Below are 27,934 nucleotides of genomic sequence, written 5' to 3' on the forward strand. Positions count from 1 at the left end.
TTATATACGGCTATTTTGGACTTCAGCTCTGTAGCTGTTTTTATGAGGTGAGAAACACCACACTAGGGGGAAGAGACGCTGGAACAATTGACAACCAGACTAAAATTCAAAGAGTTGTGGGCAAGGAGAAAATGTAATGTGGGTGCCCCACCCTGCGAGCCTCTGCCAATTAGGGTTGAAGCTCTTCTCACTAACCGACGGGATCCTTATTGGCAGAGTGCTGAAGGGACTGCTCCGCGTTGCGGGAAAGTGAAAGCCAACCCTGGCCTCCCTGGTCCTGCTACAGAGACCACGTATCCTGCACCATGGAGCCCAGTGGTGATCATCTGGTCTGAGTCACTTCATGTTTTATTGTTTCCTTATGATGATTATTCAATTCATTGTACTTGAAAATATTAATGTTTTCTATTCTGTATGAATATTTTAATTCTTGGCTTTCATCTCTATAGTTGGGTTTGTTTTAAAAGTACAGTTTAAAAAATTGAATCCACCAAAACTTCGCCAGATCTCTTAAATGTGGTCCCCGCTACATTTTTGAAGTTGTGACTTTAAGGCTGAGAAATTTTTTCCAGGGAATGCAAGTTCATCTTGAAAGGGAACAAGGTGAGGCTCCATATGGCAATCCTCCAGGCAGGGGGTGCGTGGGGCTGAGCCTGGGTTCAGGCGGCAGCACCCCCATCTCTTTTTCAGGAACAAGCCGCTCCTGGTTAATTCCTTACACTTAGAGAGGGCTTCACAGTATGCAAAGTGAGTGTCAGTTCATTTCTATTTAGACAATCACTGCAATCTAGGCATGGATCAGGACAGATTATGTTGTCAGCACTTAACCAGGGAGGACACTAAGGCTAAGAGAAGTTAGATGACTTGCTTGAGGTCACACAGCAGAAAAAAGGGAGGAGGTACATAACCAAGCCTTGAATCCAGAGCATCACCAGAGAATGTTGGTGATCTCTCCATTACTACGAGGCTCCTGCCTTGAAGAATATTAGTCCAGGGGAGTATGTGTACTAAGGATCTAAATCACTAGACAGAATATATATATAAGGGCACACATCTGCTACACGGACTTCTGCTTCCTCCACCATCTCCAGAACTTAATCTGTGTTATGGCCAGTTATGAAAATTTCTTTAGTGCTAAAGAGTAGCCCCCTTTTATCAAACGGGAAGTCTCAATATAATCTGTGCCCCAACACCAGTGATACCCAAAGTATATTCTGCAGACCAGCAGCATCAGTTATCTCCTGGGAAGTTGTTAGATATGCATATTGTTGGATTTCACTCCAGTGCTACTAACTAGAATCCCTGGGGTGACATCCAGCTATCTATGTCTTAGCCAGCTCTCCAAGTGACCCTGATGTTTACTAAAGTAGAAATTGTCCTTTGCATTTAGGAGATGTTTATACACTTTCAAAGATACAAATCCTTGGCTAAGTGGGCTATTAATACTCTGATATAAGCTACCAGACAACAAGGGCTAAGATAGCTCCATGCTGAAATTCCCAAATTGGACTAACATGGATTGAATAAAAGAGCAAAAATAGTATCAGGAATAATGAAAATCATAGAGCTTAAAATCATCACTGGAGGCCGGGCGTGGTGTCTCTTGCCTGTAATCCCAGCACTTTGGGAGGCCAAAGTGGGCAGATCACCTGAGGTCAGGAGTTTGAGTCCAGCCTGACCAACATGGAGAAACTCCATCTCTACTAAAAATACAAAATTAGCCGGGCGTCGTGGTGCATGCCTATAATCATAGCTGCTTGGGAGGCTGAGGCAGGAGAATCGCTTGAACCCAGGAGGAGGAGGTTGCAGTGAGCCAAGATCGCAACATTGCACTCCAGCCTGGGCAACAAGAGTGAAACTCTGTCTCAAAAAAAAACAAAAAAACAAAAAAAAAACAATTTATCACTGGAATACTTGGGCTTCTTAATAGAAATTACAGGGGAAAAGTACTTCTGAAAAGCATATGGAAGCTTATAGGAAGAGAACCCTGAATTCTGGAGAAACATCTCAGAGGACTGAAATTTTAAACAGCATGTAGACTAACCTTAATTCATCCTTAATAGGGCCATCAGCCTCCTTACCACACCATCCGCACCCCTCCTTTTAGCCCAGTGGGGTCTCTCTACCTGTGATCCCGGAGATCTTTCCTTTCTGCTAAAAATCTTTGGATAGATATAAAGACTTTTATATCTTTATATCAAGGATATAGATATCAGCCAACACAGTGTGATAATATTCAATCTGTTCTTTCTTTTAAGACTCTATGTTTCATTGTAAAAATTTGATGTCAAATATTTAAGACAGGACTTTCAGAAAGTGCATGTTTTTTATTTTATTAATCTTAATTTTTACACCTCTGTATTTCTAATTCTGCCAGTTTCTTGGCTAAAGGACATCAACTTCTTGCTTGTTTTAGTACTGAGGCTGATTTTGGAAATATATGAAACCTAATCAATAAGAGGGAATTTATCTGGCTGTTCTGAAATGCGCTATATTCCATTTTCTCGTTTTGCAGCACTGCTCAAAATCATCTAGAAATAAAAGATTGGGCTGATCTTAGAATTGAAAGTCCTGTTCTTGGTTTGGCTTTATTACCATGAGCGGAGAAAAGAACTTTTTTTTTTTGTTTTGTTTTTTGTTTTTTGTTTTTTGTTTTTGTTTTTTTGAGACGGAGTCTCGCTGTGTCGCCCAGGCTGGAGTGCAGTGGCCAGATCTTTGAACTGCAAACTGACCTCAACGTGGGTAGAAAAATTCTAATCATCCTTTAACTCTAGAACACTAGTCTTGTGACTCTGACACTTATTAGCTAATTGTTTGCACCTCGATGTTCTCATCTGAAAAATGGTAATAATATAGGATGTGTACCTTACAGGGCTCTTGTGAAATTTGATTTTTTAACAATATAATTTATATGAAAGAGCATTATAGACTGTAAAAGTATTTATCTTATTTATTCTGGTGTTATTATTACATTATTATAACTTATTATTATTATTTGTTATTAATTATCATTATTATTATTATTATTTCTTCATCCAGGCAATCTCTCTGGAAGATATTTTTCTAGATATGGACTAGCATCTTTCATGAGATCTTGATTTGATGACTGACCTCTGTGGTCTGTTCTTAGTCTAGGAGTCTCTGATTTTGACTGTTGCAGAAAAAAGGGTACGCCTTTGGTGGCCCCACTGGTCCCCCAAGCACCCACCAATCCTGAACATGCAGCCTGATGCTGGCTGAAAGCCCAAGTGACCCTCTTCCTGAGGGCTTTCTCTGGCATGGAGTTCTAGGGTGGACTGAATGTTCTGGGGCTTATGCCTCCATGAGCACCCTCAATTGATGACAGATAGGAACTGGATAATAAATACCCCCATCTTCCTTGCCCCTCAATTGAGACTACTCTGCAGTGTGTTGTACCCAGCCTCCATGCGACTGTGCCCCAAGTGCCCACAGTGATCACCTGCTCATTAAAGCACAGGGTGCTGTCTGCCTTCCCTGTTCTGTCCCACCCTCCACTCCCCTACCTGTGTATCTTGAGGCCACCTATTGAATAAGCCACTTGCATTCAAATCCTTGTCTTAAATCTGTTTCTGGGGAAACCTAAACTAAGACAGAGGCTTTTATTAGAGTTAAGGGCAACATTAAAGACAGAGAAGAGCCAAGAAGCAGCAAGCAAGCACAGGGAGGAGTAGACAGTTTTGGCAAAGTAGAAACATGTTGGAGAGTCCAAGTCCTGCAGGTTTTGCATTTGACGGGACATTCCTACTAGCAAGGGTGGCAATACATAAGTGACAGAAAGATTGGTCGAAATGCACAAAGATAAATGTACAAGAATGCTTACTGGACAACTGTTTATAATAGAACAATGAGAAATACATAAAATATTAATTTATAGAAAAATAGAAAACTATAACACCTATATTCTATAGACTATTACACTGTCATTAAAAGTAGTAGAGTATTCATTAAAAGTAGTAGAGTATATTTTTATATACTAATAGAGAAAAATGTTCTTGATATATTGAGTCAAAAAAAGGCAGAAAAATCTTACAGGATGGCCCAATTTTTTATTGTTATTTATTCATTTTTAGAGACAGAGACTCGCTGCATTGCCCAGGCTGGTCTGGAACTCCAGGACTCAAGTGATCCTCCCACCTTGGCTTCCCAAAGTGCTGGAATTACAGATGTAAGCCACCATGCCAACCCCAATTTTTATTTTAAATATGTCTATCTGTGTGTTTGTACCTGGATTTACACTGTTTTAACAAATGGAAATAAACACGCTGTTTTTTTGTTGTTTTTTTTTTTTTTTTTGAAACAGAGTCTCACTCTGTTGCCCAGGCTGGAGTGCAGCGGCACAATCTCAGCTCACTGCAAGCTCCGCCTCCTGGGTTCATGCCATTCTCCTGCCTCAGCCTCCCGAGTAGCTGGGACTACAGGCACCTGCCACCACGCCTGGCTAATTTTTTTTTTCTTTTTTTTTTTAGTAGAGACGGGGTTTCATCATGTTAGCCAGGATGGTCTCGATCTCCTGACCTCATGATCCGCCTGCCTTCGCCTCCCAGAGTGCTGGAATTACAGGCATGAGACACCACAACTGGCCCACACTCTTAGTAATAGCCCCAAGAATTAAAATTAGAAGAGAGCTGGGGGAATGGGAAGCTTACGTTTTTCTGTATTATCTGGACTTTTGCAACACAAATGTATTTTACACTTGTAGTTTTAAAAAAATATGTATTTTTACAACTGAAAATAATAGCTTTAATTCACTGTAAAGCAATGAATGCCATATGGGAATACATCATTTCTGCCTGGAAAGTCGGGGCCAGCTTTGCAGAGGAGGTGGCATCTCTTCTGGATCATGAAGTGTGGCTTTCAGTTAATGCAACGGTAGGAAGGGGAGCATCTCAAATGGCAGAAATAACAGGAGAGGAGGTGCATGTGGTCAAACAGAGAAGCATGCCCCTGGCCTGAGAGCTCATGTGGACAGGAGCAAGTGTGGTGAGGTGTCCTGCCAGAAATAGTGGATGGAAGTAAGATATGTGAGGCCTTGACTTCCAGGCCAGGAACATTATAAGTAGAATTTGTGAAGCCACGGAGCATTTTCGAGCTCAGGAATGATGTCACCAGAGCTCTGATTTCAGGACTTTTGTCTGGCAAGAGTGTGAAAGGATAGTGCTACGGTTTGAATGACCCCTCCAAAATTCATGCTGGAATTTCATTGCCATTGTAACAGTATTGAGAGGTGGGGCATTTAGGAGGCGATTGGGTTATGAGGGTTAGTATCGGAGGAGTAGGTTCCTGACAGAAAGATGAGCTCAACCCCCACCCGCTCTGACTCATGCACGTGTGCTTCCTCACCACAGGATACCTTCCCCCACGGTACGAGGCAGCAAGGAAACTCTCACCAGATGCAGCCTCCAGAACCATGAGCCAAATAAATCTCTTTTCTCTATAAATTACCCCGTCTGTGGTATTCTGCTCTAGCAATACAAAATAGACCAAGACAGATGAATATTAGGAATAAAGCACCAGGAATATAGACAAAATAGACCAAGACAGATGGATATTAGGAATAGCACCAGGAGGCTATTATAACAGTCCAGACAAGAGGCACCAAGGTGTTGGGCAATGTAGCCCACAGTGGGGTCCTGAGGGGGGCGCCCCAGTGCAGAGCTTGTGCAGAGAGTGGACTCAGATCCCATAAGGTTTAGAGGCCAACCACCAGGGAGCAGGAAGGAGTCACAGGTGCCACAACAGCCCTTAGAAGCCAGACAACCGCATGCCATCAACAGGGGAGAACCAGGAGGCAGGGTGGCAGGTTTTGTTCTGTTGTGTCTGAGTTAACCATGGGGCTAAAATACATCCCATCCCGGTACAGCATGTATTTTGGACCATATTTCAAAGGAGTGCAGAAATTAAGTAGAGATTTTAATCTCTAAAAAAAACACTCATGCCCTTTAGGTCAGACCAAAACTACATTTTTTTAAGTGCATGTAAACCCATTTCTTTTTTTCTGGAAAATTCCCTCTTTTACTCTCTCTTGCTGGAGCTTAACAAAAATTAACCAGTCACACTTCCTCCACTGTCAGAACTTGTCACCTCCGAGAGAAAATAAAATATCCAAGCCTACAGAGCATCAGCGACTTGTCCCAAATACGATGGCGGAGAAACATGCCTTGTGTGACTTTTGAGGTAAGTTGTCACTGTTGTGTCTACTGTGATGTACTATGATGGTATTTGGAGTAGGAAGAGAGTGAGGAGGAGAGGCAGAAAGAGAGGGAATGAGGGCTCCTCGGCCCTCCCAGCACCTACCAGTGAGGAAACTCTGCCAGCTGTGTGTGAACGTGGGGAATCCCCTCCCTGTGGTGTAGGCGTGCAGTGTGTGCAGTGTCACTTCCAGCTAATACGCATACGGAAATGATGACCAGCAAAGGAACACGAGGATTGGATCTCATGATCTTGATTTTTTTAAGTTGAGTTATCTGGACAGTTTGAATGATCTCCTGCACTGTCTCATGTACTGTGTGGTGGTATGATTTTTCTTCTCATTCTACAAAGAATAGACAACACATGCTGAAAGGTGGAGTTCAAGAGTGGACTGAAAGCCCTTGGGAAAGGCCACATTATTTTCCCCTGAAGCTTGTTTTTCTTGGGAGATGGTGATAATGAAATTATATCAGAACTCTGAACCCTGAGGAAAGCTCAAGTGAGATATGAACTGTAGCTCTAGTTCCAACAATAATGTGAGTTACTCTGCATAAGAATGTAACAGACTTGAGTCTCAACAAGTGCTCTGTGTCGCAAATTATGTTAAATAAAATCCTATTTTTTCATGGGCTTAGTATTTCACTTCTTTTCACATAGCCCAATAATAATAGTAATAAAATCAAAAGTTTAAGACCTTAGAATTTACAAAGTGCTTGTACATAACTTATTTAAGGAAAATAACTTGATATTTAAAGAAAATTGTTATGATTCCTTTTTAAATTGCTGTAATTCTTTACATTTTAATGCTTAGTTTCTAATTCTGTTTGCTACCTGTAGAAATGTTTATGTGAGAGTTTCACTAAAATGAGGCACAACTAAACTAATTTAGTCCTCAGAATTTGATCACAGAATCTCTGTTCACTTCCAATTTTTTTTTTTTTTTGAGATGGAGTCTCGCACTGTTGCCCAGGCTGGAGTGCCATGGTGCTATCGGCTCACTGCAAGCTCCGCCTCCTGGGTTCACACCATTCTCCTGCCTCAGCATCCCGAGTAGCTGTGACTACAGGCGCCTGCCTATAGTACAAAATACAAAATTTTGTATTCTTAGTAGAGACGGGGTTTCACCGTGTTAGCCAGGATGGTCTCGATCTCCTGACCTCACGATCCACACCTCTCGTTCTCCCAAAGTGCTGGGATTACAGGCGTGAGCCACCGTGCCCAGCCTCCAAATGTTTTAAAGCAGGATGATCATTACTAACTGATAATAGCATCACATGGTAAGGAAGCACATATGCATAAGACAGAGAGGGTGGGGGTTGAACTCATCCTTTTATCGGGAACTTCCTCCTCTGATAACTAACCCTTATGAGCTAATCACCTCTTAAATGTCCTACCTCTCAATACTGTTTAAGGGCATTAAAATATTAGATAAATTAGTCAGAAATGCTTGACATAAACTTTCTCATATCTTTAATTCCGAAAGCTGAAAAACACTCAAACTGAAATCGAACACTCTTAGAAAATTAGTTCAGATATATAGGGAGGAAACTGTATGGTTTTCTACATAAGAGCCAAAAACTTTCACACTATACGACAACACCATAAATAAAGTTAAAATGAACTACAAAACTAGAGAAATATTTACAATGCATGTAACAAAGATTTAATCGTCCTAATATACAAATAACTCTTATGTTACTAAGAGAAAAAGAACTCCCAACAAAAGACGTGGGCAAGAAACATAGACCTTTCACAAATAAGCACAAAGAGTCAATGAGCTTAGAGATAATTTCACTATAATGAAGCTATCAAGGAAATACAAAGAAAAATAAAAGTGATACATATAGACCTGTCGGACTGGCAAAGGTAAATTCAATCAAGCATACCATTTGGAAGAAATAAGTGCTTCTGTGCATTTTTATGAGGATGACAAGTTGGTAAACTTTTGACCTGGTACGCTTTTATCTAGTTGACCCATTTCTGGAAAGTTGTATAACAAGATTCACATTTAGCGTTGCCAAAAGGGATGCTATGGTTTCTGTAAGTAAGCAAGAGACAGAGAACCTGAAATTCCCTGGTGATTCTGTCCCCCAGCCCAGACCCTTCACACAGTAGGTATATGTCAGGAAGGGGACAGGGGCCTGATTCTCTCTTCTCTGGTCTCTTGTCGTCTAGAAAGGCCTCAAATGAATAAGAGTATCTCACTGTATTGGGCTTGGCCCTATATTTAAAGCTAAATGTATTGTTCATTTTTCACACAGCACATGGCCTCCGCCAAAATGCAAGCCAGCTATATCAGCAAGTGCTTGTTTCAGGAAACAACTGTCTTATCCAATACAGGAGAAAAGATTGGCTATGCTAGACTAATTGGAGAGGCCACATCTTTCTCCAAAGTGGCACCAAACTAATTTTGCCTGGTGATATTGACTCCTTGAAAACTTTACTGTACATATTGCCTTTCCTGAAACTCCCATGAAATGTGACTTCACTGAAAAAGAATGTCAATCACGGCGAGAGTTTATAGTACTGAAAATCCAGGAATAACATCCAGATCCAGCAGCAGACATTCGAAAAACATTGGGAACATTCATTCAGTGGAATACTCTACACCCATTAGATAGAAGACGCCAAGGATTGTATGTTGTTATGAAGGTGTCCGATACATTGAGAGACAAAGGAGGCTACATAAGAGCAGGTAAAATGTCATTTACTTATGTAATATTTAAGGTGTTTTCAGAATAGATGAATATATGAAGCTGAGCATGTGTATGTGTTTATATGTGTATGCATATGCATGAGATATATCTAGAAGGATATTTACCACAAGATAACTGTGTTATCTGTGTGGTTGCATTTAGGGTAAATTTTGCTTTTAGGTTTTTAGGTTTTCATTTTATCTTTTACACACTTTTTTGTCATTTGAATTTTTCATAGCCAATATGTATATATTATAAATCAAAAATAAATAATATAGCTATTTCCGTTTTTATGTAAAGTTTTTTAAAAACTTTTCAACCTTTTTTTAAGTAAACTAAGGCCAAGCATGGTGGGATATGCCTGTAATGCCAGCACTTGGGGAGGCTTAGGCAGGAGGATCACTTGAATCGAGGAGTTTGAGACTACAGTGAGTTATGATCAAGCCACTGCACTCTAATTTGGATGACAAAGCAAGATTCTGTCTCTAAAATCAATAAAAGTATTTTTTTTAAAAAGTAAACTGATACTAATAGGACAATCTTCACAGGAGCTTTCCAAGGCTTGCCTGCCAGTGCTAAGGCATGACACCTGCCAACAACCACAACAAATCCCTGCAAAAGACCCAGACAAGGTGTAGCAAAGAGGCCAGGCCTGGTAACTCATGCTATAGTTCCCGCACTTTGGGAGGCCAAGCCAGGTGGATCACCTGAGCCCAGTTCAAGAATAGCCTGAGCAACATGGTGAAACCTCGTCTCTACAAAAAAAAATACAAAAAATTAGCTGAGCATAGTGGCACCTGTCTGTAGTCCCAGGTATCCAGGAGGCTGAGGTGGGAGGATCACCTGAGCCCAGGAGGTTGAGGCTGCAGTGAGCTGTGATCATGGCACTGCACTCCAGCCTAGGTGATAGAGCAAGACCCTGTCTCAAAAAAAAAAAAAAAAAAAAGTAGCAAAGAAAAACATCTCTGCTTCAAGGTTGCTTAGCATTGAAGATATTTTATGTTGTTCTCTTTTCTCTATTCTCTGCATGGGAAATACTGATGATCTCATACAAACTTCAACAAGCACATATTGATCACTAAGTACATTGCTAGGAACCGAAGATATGGAAATGAGCAAAATGTTTTCCTGAAACCCTCAAGAAGCTTTTTGGGGGGATGATCATACAAACAAATAATATCAATGATAATCTGCTCTAAAGGGATAAAGGGAGAAGCAATTAATATTTCCTAGAGGATTGAAGCAAGATTTCCCAGACAAGATGGCATTTGAGTTGGGTCTTCACTGAACTGAGGTGAGTTAGATAAAGCAGGAAAAGGGAAGCATTCCAGGACAGGGGCCCTGCCCAAGTAAAGACCGGATGCAGGATTATATTTTCTGTTTCATGACCAGAACAGAGAGTAGAGGGTGAGAGGGCATCCAGGAGGCTGGAAGTGAAGGTGGGGACCAGAATTCTGCTAAGTGGTTTGGACTTCATGCAGCATTTAAAAGGTTTATGAGAGGAGGCCAGCATCATCAGGTTTGTTCAGCTGGATAGAAGGACAGAAAGTCCCAGAGTGGGACCACCTCTGGCCTGCAGAGCTGTGGGCAAGTGTCCCTGTCCATTCTCCAGCTTCCCAAAATTTCAGATTGTAAGTGGTGGGTAAACACACATTGGTTGAATGTGAATGTACGACCTGGATTCGTGGAAGTTTCCACTGGCCTGCAAATGTGGGTGAAAGCAGGAAGCTAGTCTAAACAGTGGAGCTAATGTCCCCAGAGTAGAGACACGGGAAATCTTATCCCTAGGACTGGCTTCGGCCTCTGACTCAGCTCAGCAGCTCATCACCCTGTTCTTAAGGCTGATGGACACACCAGAATCTGCACACACCTTTCTGCTCTCTCTCGTCTGCTCTTCCGTGTCACCTTTCTCATGGCAGCCCCACTGTAATCTAAGTTACTTTAAAAAGAAAATAAAATTCTTACATGTCTGTCAGCACAGCTCCTTGCAGTGAGAAATGGAAGGTGTCGCTTCTTTGAAAGAAAAATGACAAGACAGAAAGAGTATTGGGTAACCACAAGGTGTTGGCATGTGGGAGTTGAGTTTATTCACCAAGAGAGACGGAAAACCTTGGCTGCCCTTCCAATTTTTTTATAATAAGTTTTAATCGCTGTTTATGCTTTCAGGATGTGGTGCTTGGCATGAAAACCAGTCCCCTTGCAGCCCACATTTCAGGGGAGGCGCTAGGCGACTGTGAGTAAATACCACGACAATGGAATTCCACCGGACCCAAGTAGGTCTTTCATCTCTTTGCGGGACTGACAAGCAGGGCTGGCTTTTTTCGGCCCTCAGTGGACGCACAATGAGGAAGCTGAGGCTCTGTGGGCTTGTTTGCAGAACTTACCTGGGAAACTGATACCCTCTGAAAGTGCCCCTTCATTCCAATGTCACTCCAGATCAGGCAGGTAAAAGGATTACTCTGGTGTCCCTGGCCTCTGCCCCATTGTCTGCACAAGTCGGCACTAAATGGAGTAACTTAACCCCCAAAGAGATAACCAACTGCTGTGTGTGTACTCACATTTAAAGCTGCCAATTCCCATGAAGTGACTGGGTTTTTTTCTGGGCCTTTTGCTTCTAACATGTTGGTAGCAGAATCTTGAGATAGTTCTGGACCAAAGAGGTTAGGTTGTCTAAGAAAAAATCCAGGGTCCAGCCCCCAGATCCCTCATGCCAAATGAGCCCACTGGGGGGTGCAAACACAAAGGGAACCCAGGTTAAGACAATACACACATCTTTCAAGAAAATTTTTTTTTAAATTGTGAACTTGACCCCAAAATCTCAATATGCTTTCTTTGAAGAAAAATTTGGTTTTAACCCCAAAGAAGAGAGAAAGGGCATTTTGAGGGTGTGATAAAGCTTGTGGTTTCTGTTTTGACGAAACAGGCAGAAAAGGCCAAAGTCTGACCCGAGCTCTTCCTCTGTGTATGACTCTGAGGACCTCACGGGTCTGCTCCACCACAGTAGCCAGCCCAGACTCACCCCAACCAGCACCAGCCAGCCAGAAAACCCAAAAACTAACTCTCCTACCGTTAGCCTGGACACTCTCTGTTTCCTCTTTATTGATAGAAATCTTCCACAAAATAAATAACATTTATTATGTTTTCGAAACAGAAACATAGAAGAAGGCAAAGATCATTCATAATTTCACTATCCAGGTAACCCTTGTTGACAACTTTTCTTTAAAAATGTAAGTAACATAGCATACACATGGTAAAAAAAACACTCAAACCTAAGGAAGGTAAAAATAATTTTAAATAAAATAAATCTTTACCTCAAAGGTAACTACTCTTAACATTGTGTTGGGTTTGCTTCCAGGCCAGAAAAAGAAATGTACAGTGGCCCACGCCTGTCATCTCAGCACTTTAGGAGGCTGAGGCAGGCAGATCACCTGCAGTCAGGAGTTCAAAACCAGCCTGGCCAACACAGTGAAACTCCATCTCTACTAAAAAGAAAAAAAAAATTAGTCAGGTGTGGTGGCACATGCCTGTAGTCCCAGCTACTCAGGAGGCTGAGGCACGAGACTCCCTTGAACCCAGGGGGTGGAGGTTGCAGTGAGCCGAAATCATGCCACTGCACTCCAGCCTGGGCAACAGAGTGAGACTCCGTCTCAAAAAAAAAATTTTTTTAAATGCATGTGCACTCATATACCAGTAAAATATACACAGCCTTTTATAACCAACATCAAGAAAATAGCGAAACAGCCACCCTATTCTATATCCTTCCCTTCTCACTTAGTTGTACATCTTGGGGGCTGGGCACAGTGGGTCACGCCTATAATCCCAGGACTTTAGGAGGCTGAGGTAGGCGGATCACTTGAGGTCAGGAATTCAAGACCAGCCTGGCCAACACGGTGAAACCCTGTCTCTATTAAAAATACAAAAAGACTAGCTGGGCTTGGTATTGTGCACCTGTAGTCCCAGCTACTCAGGAGGTGGAGGCACAAAAATCGCTTGAACTCAGGAGGCAGAAGGTGCAGTGAGCCAAGATCGTGCCATTGTGCCACTGCACTTCAGCCTGGGAGACAGAGTGAATCTCTCTCTCTCTCTCTCTCTCTCTCTCTGTATATATACATATACATATATACACACACACATCTTGGGGAGTTTGTCACATCTGCTGAATACGGATCTACCTCACTCTTTTTAATGGCCCATTCTATGGATGCGTCATAACTAACCTGTCAAGTCTTAGAAGGGAAGCTTAGAAGAACTGCATGAACTGTGGCCCATCCTGTCCTCAGTTTCCTCATCTGCAAAATGGGAGTGACATAGTAAATGAGTGTATACATGGAAACCACTTCAGGGAGCATGCAATACACACAGTAAGCCATTAATATTACTAGCCATTAGTATGAGTACAGTTTTCCACTAGAAAGTTTTTAGACAAGTATTTTAGGTAAATCTGAAAGATGTCACTACTAAAAGTAGACCAACATGAAAGCCTGCGCTGTATTTTTGAGCCAACCCCTTCAGAACACCTAGAAAGACTGAAATGTCTATGGCCCATTGTGATGACAGCATTACATTTTCTAAAACACACAGAAATTTCCCAAATGAAGCCACAGCTTCAGACAACACTGTCAGGAGGCATGGTAGTCAAGAGAAATCATGAAGAATACTGTAGCCAATTGACAATGCAAGGAAAATCATGGTGGGCAGAATGTAATTACCTGAACTGGAACTCAGCCAGGGTGTCTATCTGCCCAGCAAAAGGAAATTAGAACAGATGTGTGGGACGAAGGTTTAGTTTTGGCCAACATTTCCCAAGATAATCTTTCCATCAGTAGTAAGGTCATTATATCCAGGCATTAATGAGAACCACAGAAGGTTAGGGCTTGAAGGAACAATTTCTGAGAGACCAGTTAGTTTAGCCCAATCATTCTACAAATGAGAGATTAAAACTAACTTCCCTGAGCAACAAAGCCAGTTATCAGAAGAGCCAGGGTTAGCTGAAAATCTCTTAACATCCAAACCAGTGTTTATTCCATCAAATTACACTGGCTTATTTGTATAGAATCCTAGGGTACCTATTTGCTACTCATTATCAAAAATAAGTCAAGACATGTGTGAATTGGGGAATAATTAAATGTTTTAAAGTAGTCCCTGTCAGTGATGTCATACAAGTATTTAAGAACCTAAGAGATTAGGACATTTTTGCTGTTATTAGAAGGCAGTAGTTTAACCTGCTTTACAGTCCGGGGGTCTTCACCTAAAGGAGAGGCCAAAATGATGGAGTTCTAGCTCTCCATCCCTCCCCATTCCTACTTTGACCTCAGCAGCACTGTTTCTGCGACATTTTACATATTAGATTATTTTACTTAAAATATATTGATATAAGGATTCCCTGCTAAAGCAAAAGATTTTAATGCTATTGTTTTTGGCACAGGAGTCCAGTGCTATGTAATTTTTAAAAATTCATTTGGGAGAAAATTTGGAGAAATTTGAAAGAGGAATATTGAATGTTCCCAAAAAACACAACAGTTGTCTAAGTAGGTCTAGCTTTAAGAGAGTTGTTTTCCCCTTATACCACTTTTTATTACAATGATGACCTGGCATTTCCCAAAAGCCATTTATTGGGAATTCATAAAATTTATTTAGAACCAGCCAATAAGGAGAAAAAAGCCCAAAAGCTGAGGCACTTTACAGATGAATGTACAGGATTGACTCACATGGTGTTATTGGTACATAAGCCTTAAAACTGTATGTCAGTACATTTTTTGGTAATAATTTCTTAAAATTTTCCAAAGAAGATGATAGAAATCTTCTGGAGGGACATTGCAGCAAGATGTAACTGTATGTAACACTACTGAACTGTACATTTAAAAATGGTAAAGATAGTAAATTTTATGTTTATGTGTGGGTCTTTTAACCAAAACTAAAAATAAAATAAATTTTAAATGAAGAAGGGGGCCTTTCTTCAGTGCTTTCTCCTTCCTGTTGTCCAGAATGCAGATGTGATATCCGGTGCTCCAGCAGCCATTTAAAACCATAAAGTGGAAGCAGCATGCTGAAGATGGTGGAGCAACAAGATACCGGGTAAAGAGCAATAAGATTTTATGCAACAGAATCTGATCTCTGACATCGAAGGCACCATGCCAACCCCTGCATGGCCTACCTCTGGGTCCTTTATGTAAGAGAAAAATAAATTTCTATTATATATAATTTTTTTTAAAAATTACCAAAGAAGATATTTGTGTCATATGTATTAATCATATCAAAAGAATGAGACTGTTGTCCCAAATCACTTTTATCCTACTTATTTTCCTCAAATGTTCAAATAGAGCCATAATACAAAGCCGTATTTCTCAAAGTGTTGTCCCAAAACCAGCAGCATCAGCATTACCTGGAACTTACTAGAAATGCCCCTAGATATCCTAGCTTAGACACAGCAGGTGCTGAGCCTGGCAATCTGTATGTTAGTCATCCTTCCAGGGTATTCTGATGCAAAGCAAAATAAGAGAACCACTAACACAGAGTAACACAAAGTATTCCTGTTTGTATAGTGTCTGTGATAAGAGCTGGGGGCCTGCAATCAAGAGTCCTGTGTTTGAATTTCTTCTTTATCACTTAGCATCTACTTAGCACTTGAAAAGTGACTTCATCTCTTTAAGTCTCAATTTCCACAATTGTATGATGGACAAGAATTAACATTATCCTTATCCAGAGGTTGTTGAAAAGAGTTAATAGGAAAATTTATGTAAAGCTCTTAATTGGCAAATGCATACTATTAAATGAAGGATAAGTAATAGAATCTTATTCTCGTTTCATGCTGTACAGAGCCCCCGACTTGACAGAAAACAAGCATGATAAACAGGTTCGAGAAAATGGAGGAACGCTGGGGAAGTTCTTAAGAGAAAAAAAAAATGAATAGAACTGAAGGAGACTTAAAACTACTTGCAAGAAAAAAAAGAAGAAGAAAGCAATATTAATAATAATAGGTAACATAAAATGCTTACCATGTAACAGATGCTATTTTAGTCACTTTTCTTGTTTAACTTATTAAATCCTCATAACGATTCCCTGCTACATATACTATAGTTCTGCCTGTTTTATCAGGAAACTGAGGCATGGGGAGCTTAAAAGATGAATCCAAAGTCACACAGTGCCCGAGAGGGAAGGCCAGTTTCCATGGCAGGAATTTAGCTCTCAAGCCCATGTTCTTAACCGTGGCCCCTGCAGTCTTGGGCATATTTCTGCCTCTGTTCAGTGGGATCACAAATGGAATGATGGCCTCTTACTTGGGTTAGAATAAAGGGGAAACTCAGTTTATTGATTTCTACTGAACACTTGCAGTAGGTGAGTGTCTTCATTTGGGGCCCCCAAGAAGCATCGCTGATGCAAGGATTCTAGTGTAGCTTATTTGGGGGTGTAGGAAACACCTTCAGGGAAGGGAAAGTAACACAGAAAAGGGAAGGCAGATTACAAAAGCTGGGCGATTACACCAGCTATCAAGGTGGCGACTGGAGCTAATTCTGCAGGGGAAACTGAAAAAAAATCACTCTTAGAATCATCCCCCACAGTGGAGAGGGAACTGGGATAGTTAGATCTTGAACAAGGGCTGCCTTTGTGGGTGTTAATTTCCTACCACTTCTGGCTTGCCATGCTGCACAAGAGCAGAATCCTTCCAGGATTTAAAAAAAAATAAAAGAGTTTTAAGCTGAAGTTACTTATTTGTAAGTTAGCATTATACAGATCAATCATTTTCACCCTTGAGTATGCCTCAGAATCCTCAGCATGTCAAAACGTAAATCGCTAGGCCCATCCCCAGAGTTTCCGATTGATTAGGTCTACTTGGGGGCTGATACTTTGCATTTCTAACAAGTATCCAGAGAATGCTGATGCTGCTGATTTGGGACCACATTGTGCAAGGCCATCTGGTTTCACAGCCAGGAATGATTGCCACAGGCTTCTGAAGAAGCCAGTATACAAATTGTGTGTGTGTAACCAAAATATTTACGCGGAAAATGATAAGTAACTCAAAGGCTCACTTTGATCCTGAAACTTCTAACTAAAGAGAGGAAATAAGCATCCCACTTGGTTGATCATCAGTCTCGGCCAGGTACACAGTCCCGGGTCCCCAAGGTATAGAAGAATTCCCTGGGCCCTAAAAGATACCTCTTACAGAACAGAAAATTATATAAACCTAAGTAAAAAAAAAAGTTTACTTTTCAAAACTACTTTCTTGTTTGTTTTCTGTTTTAAAGGATAAGTCATAAACTGCTTGTTGACGCACATGGAGTCATCAAGAACTCATTCCTCTGTTAGCTGATCCCGAATGCCCCACATTTCTGAGAAACCAGCCCCTGGAGCCACCGCTTTGCAGACTCTGTGCTAAGATTACAGTGGACTCACGCAGGATAATAATCTGTATTTTGATGAAACTCAAAATTATCAAAATACCATCTTATGGTTTGCTGAATACTATGCAGAGGAATCATCTTAAGTTACAAATTTCCAGAATCAACAGTGTATCACTTTACTAATCCAGGAAAGCAAGTCAAGTTTTAGTAATTTGATAAGGCACTGAGAGAGGCTCCTGGTGAGTTTACTTTTCTGGCACACCGGTGAGGCATGATTAATTACTAACCATCTTTCATATGTCTGTACCATTTGACTTTGGATATTGGCCGAAGACCCAGAATTAAGAAGCTCTCATTCCTAAATAAAAGCTTGCAATTCAAAGCATTTTATTTCATCATGTGAACATTTCTAAGCAATTGCTCAAGATTCAAAACCAATTAGGTTTCTAGTGTCTCTGTACTATTTTTCTCTGTTACTGCTAAAAATTAAATGTTTGAAATATCCACAACTGGAAAAAATATAATAAAAATTAAAATTCAATGTCACAAATTACTGGTTATTAAAACTTTAATAGTAGCAATAAAATTACAGAAGAAGGTAGAGAAATGTTTCAACTCAGTCCTCAGACTTTCTCATGGGTTTGTCTGAAGGTCACTTAAGACCAATCCACAACTCAGTGCTTCATAATGCTCTTATTTTGAATAAGCTGGCTTGGTCTAGCAATTATGATACCTTTTATTGTTTCACTTCATATTGCTCTTTGAGATATTTTGGCACACTCTTTTTATACCCTAAACGTTAATTATTTTTAATTTGGACAAAATGATGTCATTCTTAACCAAAAGCTACACTTTCTAAAAATTGCTGAATCTTTATTTTAAAAGGTGGAAAAATCACAGTGGATTGCTAATTTGATGAATTTGACTTGAATCACTGTCCTTTAAATCCAAATGTAAGTTTCTCTCCAAATAAAAGTTTTTGATATTAAACCAATGCTGTGACTTCATGAAACTATTCATATAGTCAAGAGATTTCCTTTTTGTCATTGAACTCTACATTCCTGTATATTATTTGATATTTGATTTTCCTAAGATTCCTGAAAAAAATTAAAAGTACTCCTTCTCTGAGAATAGTTGGTTGCCCCCAATGTCCGTGCTTATTTTAGAGAGAAGCTGATTTTCTTTTCAAAACAATAAATCTGCATAATTATGAGAACAGAAGAAGCTTATGGCCCTCTCATCTGATGATCTGACGCAAACTGATGGAACTTGATATCATATCAAATAGTGTTTACTCTCAACAGTGGGGTCTGCATAATGTTGCCACACAATTCTGTTGATTTAGTGGCTCTTGGTGAAAGCAATTTTTTAAATTGACATGTTCATGGGGTACATAGTGATGTTTCAATACATACAATGCATAGTGATCAGGTAAGGGTAATTAGCATATCCAAAATCTCAAACATCTATTATTTATTTGTCTTGTGAACATTCAATATCCTCCTTATAGCTAATTGAAACTGTCTAATATATTATTGTTAACTCTAGACATCCTACAGCTATCTAACACTAGAAATGATTCCTCCTATCTAGCTGTAACTTTGTATTCTTTAACGTACCTCTTCTTAACTTTCCCTTCCCTTTACCCTTCCCAGTCTCTAGTGTCCTCTGTTCTGTGTTTTACTTCTGTAAGATCAACTTGTATTAGCTTCCACATGTAAGTGAGAATACGAAGTGTTTAACTGTTCCTGGCTTGTTTCACTTAACATAAACTTCGGTTCCATCCATGATGCCTCAAATGACAGGATTTCTTTTTTTTTTTTTTTTAACCACTGAATTGTATTCCATAGTATGTATATATACCACATTTTCTTTATCCATTCATTTGTTGTTGGACACCTAGGTTGATTTCATATTTAGCTTTTGTGAATAATGCTGCAATAAACATGGGGTTTGCGGGTGTCTCTTTGATATACTGATTTCCTTTCCTTTGGATAAATGCCCAGAAGTGGGATTGCCAGATCATATGGCAGTTCTATTTGTAGTTTTTTGAGGAAACTTGGTGGGGTTTTTTTCTGTTGAGATGTTTGAATTCCTTGTACATTCTGCAAGTTTCTATTGCTGGCAGAAGCCACTACAATGAATTGGTTCTGTTTAAAATATGGTACTTTCTGTGTGTCAAGTTACTCCAGGACTATTCTGCATAGCAGAAGGAATGCTAAGCATGGAAGAACAGTAAAATTTCCTTCTTAAATGAAAGTTTTGCAATTGACCTTCACACTTTAGTCTTGATTTTTTAAAGGTAAATTTACTTACTCTCTTCTTATTCCTCAGCAAAAATATTACCAAGGAAATTCCTGCACACTTGCTACCTGTACTTATAGAGCAATTTTGTCTTTAAAACCTCAAAGAACTCTGTGATATTCACAGGCCTCTCACTACCTGCTGTGAGAGAGAAAAGTGAACACCTATATGTGAACAAAGTAGACCTAGTGCTTACTTCTGAAGTAAAATCACAGAGTATGCAGAAATAAAAATGTGGTGCTTTAAAAACATGATTACTTTTTAAACATATATTTACCATGCAACCCACTCCTTAGTATCTGCCCAGTGAAATGAAAACTTATATCCACACACAAAAAAAAACTATAAGCAAATGTTTATAGCAGCTTTATTCATAATCACCAAAATTCTAAACAACCCATATGTTCTTCAAGGGATAAATGGATAAATAAACTGTGTGGTACTCTGTCCCATAGGATATTATTCTGCAACAGAAGAAAATGAACTACTGATACATAGCCACACGGTCAACAAGTATCCAATGCTGAGTGAAACAAGTAACACAACATACAGGACATTGCATTGTTCCATTTATTTTTCCACTTTGGAAAAGAGTAAAGGGACAGAAAACACATCAGTGGTTGCCAGGGATTGGGACTGGGGGAACAGATTGTCTATAATGGGAAGCAAGAAAATTTAGAGGGGGATGGAACTATTCTATATATTGATTGTGGTAACGATTATATAATTATTTATTATAACTACTTTTTAAAAAAATTATTTTTCTCCTATGGTGAAAAATACAGTTGCTTGTTCCAGGAAGCACCCATCTGCCTTGGTGCTTTTTCGTCCTCCTTAACCTTGGAGAACTTGAACAATCACAGAATTTCTAAGTTTTGTCATTTAAGTAATCGCCCACTATTCTAGAATCCATTGTAGATGTTCATTAGAACAGGAGATATGTCCAAAATATCTCTACAATATGTCCAAAAATATGTCTAGCCTTGCTCCAGACCCTCAGCAAGAGACAGCTGACCTTTCCTCAAAACTCACAATGTGACCCAGGACTTCCCTTGCCTTGGGCAGCACACATTTATGTGAGCTAATTTAGGAAACCGATCCCACTCTTGCTGTACTTGGAACCCCCCAAGTTAGTTCCATGCACATTGCTGTTAGGCTACCAACCCTTCTGGAACTTGGCCTGCTGAGCATTAGAACCTACCTTATGAGATGTTGTGCTGATCCCCTCTAAATGCCGTTTTATTACATTCTGCATTAGCCAACATGCTGAGCCTTTGATCCAGCTGTCCAGATTGCTAAAGGCAAACTTGATCAAAGTCCACCTGTGTTTTTACCCACCTTCATGATGAAAATGTTAATCCATCAAATCAACGTAAGGATGAGATGACATTTCCTGTCCACCAGATAGAAAAAGAATAGATTTTAAAAATCAGAGAGGATCCAGATAACACGTTCTCCCTTAAACTGATGGTAAAATTATAAAGACCTTTAGAAGGCGATGTAGTTGTAGCTACCAAAGGCTTAGGTTTTTGCTTCTGAAATTTTACTTCTAGAAAGTTGTCCTAGAAAACGATTCACATATATACAAAAAGTATACATACGAGGTGTATTAGTCCATTTTCACACTGCTGATAGAGACATACCCAAGACTGGGCATTTGACAAAAGAAAGAGGTTTATTAGACTTACAGTTCCACATGGCTGAGGAGGCCTCACAATCATGGCAGAAGGCCAGGAGGAACAAGTCACAGCTTACGTGGATGGCGGCAGGCAAAGAGACAGCTCGTGCAAAGAAACTTCCATTTTTAAAGGCATCAGATCTCACAAGACTCATTCGCTATCACAAGAACAGCACAGGAAAGACCCGCCCCCATAATTCTATCACCTCCCATCAGATTTCTCCCACGATACATGGTAATTGTGGGAGCTACAACTCAAGATAAGATTTGGGTGGGGACACAGCAAAACCATGTCACAAGGATATTCATTGAAGCACTATTCAAAATAGAAAGTAATAGAAAACAATTTAAGGGAGTTGTTAAGTATTTATACATTTATTATAATAATAAATACTTGGGTAGAACTTACTATGTGCCAGGCATTTGTTCTAGGGCATTTCTTGCATTGTTTTATTTGCGGTAGGTGTTATTATTATCCCCGTTTCACAGATGAGACACCTGAGGCATGGGAGGTTATTTTCCCAAGCTCACATGACCAGTCCATGGGAAAACTGGGACTCAAAGTTAGACTCCAGTGTACAGACTTTCACAACTACAATTCTCTGCCTCTCTAATGATTGAGGTGGGAAGAGTTCTAAGATTCATGAGTCAGAACAAGAGCACCCAAAACACATAGTTGAATTGAAAAGAAAGGAGATCCCTGAACAATACATATGCTTTGATTCTACTCACACCGGGAAAAGACAGAGTTGAAAGAGAAGTGAAGAGGGATTTTGACATTTTCTCTGTTGTATACTGAGTAATGACAAACAAGTTTTAAAGTGGTTAATGCACAGAACTTATCCTCATACTCTAGGCTTAACTCACTGTTGAGGTGAAGGCCTTCATCAAAATGCCACAAGGACACGCCAGATCCTGTCTAGTTTAACATCCTTTTTTTCTTTATTAATACATTAGTAATATATTAATATAACAAATATACTGATGTATTATATATAATAGACATAATATATTATAGTATATCCATATTATATACGTATTTTATATTAATATATTAGAGCCTTTGACACTCATAAAACAAATATATTTGCAAATATCTCATCAGACTAAAATAGATTAATTATGTTAATATTCTAAGCAAACAAAAATTATTTAAATCATCCATTTTCTTCAAAAACATTCTACCCTTTGATGAGAAAACCCATGGCTTTCTAATTTCTAATTTTCTAAAACACTTTGTGAAAATGCAGTAAGAGCCAAAAGTCACTGCTTATTAATAGTTTCCTAATGTTTTCAAGATACGCCCAGCTAGCAGTGGGCAGTCACCAGGTATGAAAGCAAGGGACCTTTTAGTTTGTTCTCTGACAGATTTGTATTCACTCCACAATTTCTCCACCTTCTTGCTCTATCTTCCTCTTTGTCCTCTAGTGTTTCTTCTTTTGTTCTCAACTGAAGTTTGTAGAACCACTGGACTGGATTCGAAGACAGGATTTGAATCCTTGCTTTGTCACTGTCAAATTCTGGGCCACTAGAGAATGAGAGTGTTCACAGACACTGGGAGGGAAACATCACACAGAAGCCTGTCAGAGGGCAGAGTCAAGGGGAGGGAGAGCATTAGGACAAATACCTAATGCATACGGGCCTTAAAACCTAGATGACAGGTTGACGGATGCAGCAAACCACCATGGCACATGTATACCTATATAACAAAACTGCACATTCTGCACATATACCCCAGAACTTAAAGTATAATAATAAAAAAAGAGAGAGAATGAGGGTGTTAAAATGCATTCTTCTACTGCTAACATTCACTAAGGTACAGATATCCTGGCTGTGAGTAATTTGCATTCTGGTGGAAATAAAGACAGGCTTTCCCAAACATGAAGCTACAATTTTTAAATGGTGAGGAATTAGGTAAGATTATACCATGAATGGACGCATAAATACATGTACACTAGGGAACCATTTAGTAATTTACAAATCATGTAGATTATGCCACATGTGAATTACAAATTATGAAATGCTTTCCTGTTAATTGAAGATTTAACTTTGCTCCCAAATAGCTTATCTTCAGCCCTAGGAATAATTTCCTCCCCACAGACAGTGGCTAATGACTTATCATTTGCTACCCCACCTGCACGTTGCCAGGCATCTATTTGTGAGTTCACTAATGACTCTAAAAGCATCACTTATGCCCCACAGCAAATATGGAATGAATTAAATACCAGTGGCTGGTTTTGTAGTGTCGCTAAGAGAAATTAAAACTTTAAAAATATGATGAGGCAAACTTACTTTCATAAATGAATACAGTACTGTTATCTCTGAAGTAGTTAAAATAGCACGGAATAAATTAAAACAATACTCATAAATCCAGTAAGCTGTTTCAAGATTTGACGATGGTGTTTAGTAAGCAGAAATTGCATTTGATTTAACTTATCTACCTAACAGGGTGAAGTATGAGGAGTGAGTATGAATCTTCATCCACAAACTCAAGCGTGCAAGAAAGATGCACTTTGTGCTGAAGCAGTTGAAAAAAAGTCTGCCTTCCTTTGTGAATCAGGAAAAATAAAAACACAAATCAGTATATCAGGAAGTCAGCCTTTTCCATTTGCCTTCCCAAATTCAAAGTGCTTTGTCAGCACCTCTTGCTAGGCAGGATTTTACCTACTGGATTGTAACTGTGGTCATTCCCAGGACTGTTTAGCAAAGGGGATTTTAGTAAAACAGAATTTTGCATAACATTTTGCATAAAACCCAGTGATTCATTCAACAGATATTTATAAGCACCTACTCCATGCTGCATCTGTGGGGTAATGCTAATGATGAGACAGGCCTGTTCTCTACCCTAATGGATCCAATGGGGTCCTGAGAGGGAAGACTATGGACTAGTAGACAAATAAATATTGAGCTTCTAATTATGCTAAGTGCTGAGGGGCAGGAGTTACCCTCACCGGAGCACAGTGACAGAGAAAACATGGGGTGGGAGCTCTCTTTGGAAGGAGTGTTCAGATAATGCCACCCCAACATGGAGACATGAAGAACAACAAAGAGCCAGTTTAGGGAAGAATGAAAGCAACAGCATTCCAGACCAGGGAACAGCACATGAGCTGGTAATGAGCTGGGTGTGCTTGAGTGGCCGAAACAAGACTAGTGCAGTTGAAAGGCAGTGAAAAAAAGCAAGAAAGGGAATGAGATGAGGCTGGAGGGGAAGGCAGGGGACTGGATACCTGGGGCATTAGAGACAAGGAGTTGGGATTTTACTTGAAGGAAAGCAGTTTATAACAGAGTGACTTGACCTAATTTGTGTTCTTAGAAGCTCACTCTGGTTGCCAGGTGGACAGTAGATTAGAGAGGGGCAGGAAGCCCACAGGGTGACCAGTGCTGATGCAGTAGAGTAGTCAGGAGATGATGTGAGCCCTGCATAGAGAGCTGGGATAAAGTGATGATACAGGAAATAAATCTGAGAAAAAATAGCGGAAGAATGACAGGACTTGGCCATCAGTTGGAGGTAAGAAACAAGGTGAAGAGGGGAATGAAGCAAGTTTTGTTTTCATGCTTTACAAACGTCCATGCCCTCCATCACCAACACTCAGAACAGCTCAAATGCCCATCAGTAGGAGAATGGATAAACAAACCAGGTCACGCTTATATAATATAATGCTACTCAACAATAAAAAGGGTGAAATAACGTACACTCATCAATGTGAATGATCTCAGAACAACTACACTGACAAAAAGGACACAACAGAGCACATTTTTTATTATTCCATGTTTATGAAACTCTAAAACAGGCAAAACTAATGTGTGGTGTAGATGTCAGAAGAGTGGTTGTGTCTCAGGCATGGATGGATGAGAAGGTGCATATGGAACTTTCTAGAAATATGGGATTGCTCTGTATTTGGATAGGAGTGTAGGCTACACAGTTGCCTGCATTTGTCAAGCTGATGGAAGTGCACACTTAATATATGTGCACTGCATTACAAATTATACCCCCATGAAAAGTTAATATTTTTAAAACAACAAACAACAAATGTTTATTTGGTTATTGCTATGCAAAAGCAGAAAATATTCAAAATAATAAAGGAAAACTCTAATTGATATAGCTATTGTCATATCTTCCACTTAGCCACTTGAGTAATTAGAAATTAAAATTATAAATGTGAAAAAAAACCTGGCCGTTTATACCCTCCATCCCACTTGTTCCACTTAGCCACTTGAGTAATTAGAAATTAAAATTATAAATGTGAAAAAAAAACCTGGCCGTTTATACCCTCCATCCCACTTGTTTCTCTAAAGTACACAAAGCTAGTTTTGTTCAGAAATAGTAAATGAGCTAGTCAGAGCTCCAGGACCTGCTTATACCTGACCAACGTGTTTTCATCTACCCCAGTGAGACACTCCAGGTATTGGAATGGATGGAGGGAAGTCTATGCCTGGGTTGAAGAAGGTGAGGGTGCAGTGAGATTCTTTCTGATCCCAGGCTCTCAGCACAGCCTGCTGCTTTTTAATTCCCCAAGCCTCTGTGAAGCAGCACTCTCTATCTGCCTTTTCTTTCCTTCCCCCCATTGGTAAAAGATAGATATAGACAATTCTGAGGAGTAGGAAGAGATGGATGTCAAGGGTCCGGACTTTGAAAAAAGTAGAGCTGTTTGGGAGAGATTTCTAACAGCACAGGGCTAGGAGCCCGGCAGGCAGGAACTGTCAGGAGCTCTGTACACAGACACTTCTGGTAGGAGGAATTAGTGGCTTTTTATATTGTAACTTGGTATCTCCAGAACCTTCAGTAGAGACTCGTAAAGAGTATGGCCTGGTCTCGGCTGAGCTGTGAGGATGTAAGATGTATGTGTAAAGCCTGGCTATGAGGGGCAAATGGGGGAGCAGCAGACCCAGACCCACAAGCTCACTGACCTCAAGTGGGCAAGCCACAAGCAGCAGCATCCCTTAATGTCCTGTGCACCTTGCTAGGAGAACAGATGTCCCAGACTGACCCCTGAGTGTACCCAAGCTCCTGCTCCCTCAGAGGGAGGGAGAACAGCCAGGACCAATTTATATAAACACAAAATCAGCCCTCCAGATCCGTGAAGGATGACTCAGGGAAACAACTCGACTTCCTGCTAACCTTGCACTGTGAGAGCTGCTGGGAGATCGGTCAGGATTTGTGTATAAACAATAGTACCTGTGACATGACATTCGCATGTAGATGTTACAACAAAAGAGCAAAGATGATGATAGTTTTTACTTGAGCTCCTCAAGTTCTTTCAGTCTGCATTATAAACATTGCATTCGGGGTCTCAGAAGGAACCATCAACAAGCACTGGGTAAATGAGGGCATTTCTATGTCAACTCTTCCAGAAGACCCTTGCAGTCCACACTAATGGTGCTCCATTTGTACACCCTTGGCTGTCACTTTCCTGTACCAGCTGCCACTTCCTATTGCAAATACATGTGCCTTTTGGCTAGAAGGTCTTCTTTGGCCCCAGCAGCATGTGTGGCCCACATGCAGGGCTGGCTGGAAGTGCCAGGCAGCTGACATGCCCAGGAGCCAAGCTTAAACCATGAATAATGGGAGCCGGTGAAGAAATAGCCCCTGACCCCCCGCTCTTCCATGGAACCACCCTAAGGACTGTTCTGCCCACTCTCCCAGAGGTCCCCCCAGGACTGAACCCAGCTGCCCAGAGTGGTAAGCTCTTCATCACTGCCGAGGTTCCTCCCCTTCCCTGCCCCACTTCCCCACTCCCCTGCTCACGCCCCCTGGGACCCCTTCCCAAATAAATGACTGCATTCAAATCCTTGTCTTGGAGGCTGCCCCTTGGGAACCCAAGTTTAACCAACCTCAAATTGTCCAAGTTCCCAACTGTTCCAAAGACAATTTTTCTAAGCATGATGAGGTGAGATTTACATAAATAATTCAATAAAACTATTAAATACCGAAAGATGAGTAACAGAAAAATGAAGTCGGATAGTTCAGTGAAGCCCAGAGTAGCGTCAGTTCCCAAAAATATGTTCACAAAGGCTAAAGTTGGGTGGCCCATGAACCTGGAGCTGAGCTTTGCAGGCAGACAAATGCTGTTATAGGATTCCGGGGAACCACACATTTTTTTTTTAATCTAGTAACTCAGAAGAAAACCATTTTTCTTCTGCCAGAGGCTCCTACAAGGAGTTTCTCTTGTGGTGTCTCATCAAAGGGTCTCTGTGTGAACTGAACACAGTGTCTTTATGACACACAAGCCCAATGAACACAACGCACACTCTGCATGATGCTACCCATGGACAGTCCTCAGCAAACTTAGACCAAAATGCAACCCTGTACGCACGGTTCTCCAGGAGCCAAAGCAAGAGTGTGTCTGTACATGGCTGGCTGATGATGGCCCCAATTTGGGGTAGATTTAACCTATCAGAAATGGTGGTTTTCAAACTGGGTTCCATTTGGCCACTTGGGAGGTGGCGGTGGATGGATGGTGAATCTAACAACATTCAGAACCCTTTCTCCCAGCAGCTCCACCTAAATCTGTTTGTATATTAGGTTGGATATAATGCCCCATTTGAAAAAAGGATTATGTCAATTTTTAAAACATGAAAATGACAAAAGGTAAAGAAGTCCTTCTTATCCTTCCCAGTCTAGGGTTGGATGAAAGTCAGGCAGCACATTTGAGGCTATACTCCCTGGCAGGATCCTTAAGAAACAGCCTCAGAACACAGATAACTGG

General features: G+C 40.4%; 1 long non-coding RNA gene across 1 annotated transcript; it reads left to right on the forward strand.

Annotated features, from left to right (window-relative positions):
• Positions 1–5,972: 5,972 nt before the first annotated feature.
• LOC123567290 (uncharacterized) lies at positions 5,973–15,069 on the forward strand. Its single transcript, XR_006690216.2, has 3 exons — positions 5,973–6,195; positions 11,073–11,179; positions 14,898–15,069. It is a non-coding gene; the product is annotated as an uncharacterized lncRNA (long non-coding RNA).
• The last annotated feature ends 12,865 nt before the right edge of the window (positions 15,070–27,934 follow it).

The sequence above is a fragment of the Macaca fascicularis genome, chromosome 10 (assembly GCF_037993035.2).
Source record: "Macaca fascicularis isolate 582-1 chromosome 10, T2T-MFA8v1.1".
NCBI lineage: Eukaryota > Metazoa > Chordata > Mammalia > Primates > Cercopithecidae > Macaca > Macaca fascicularis.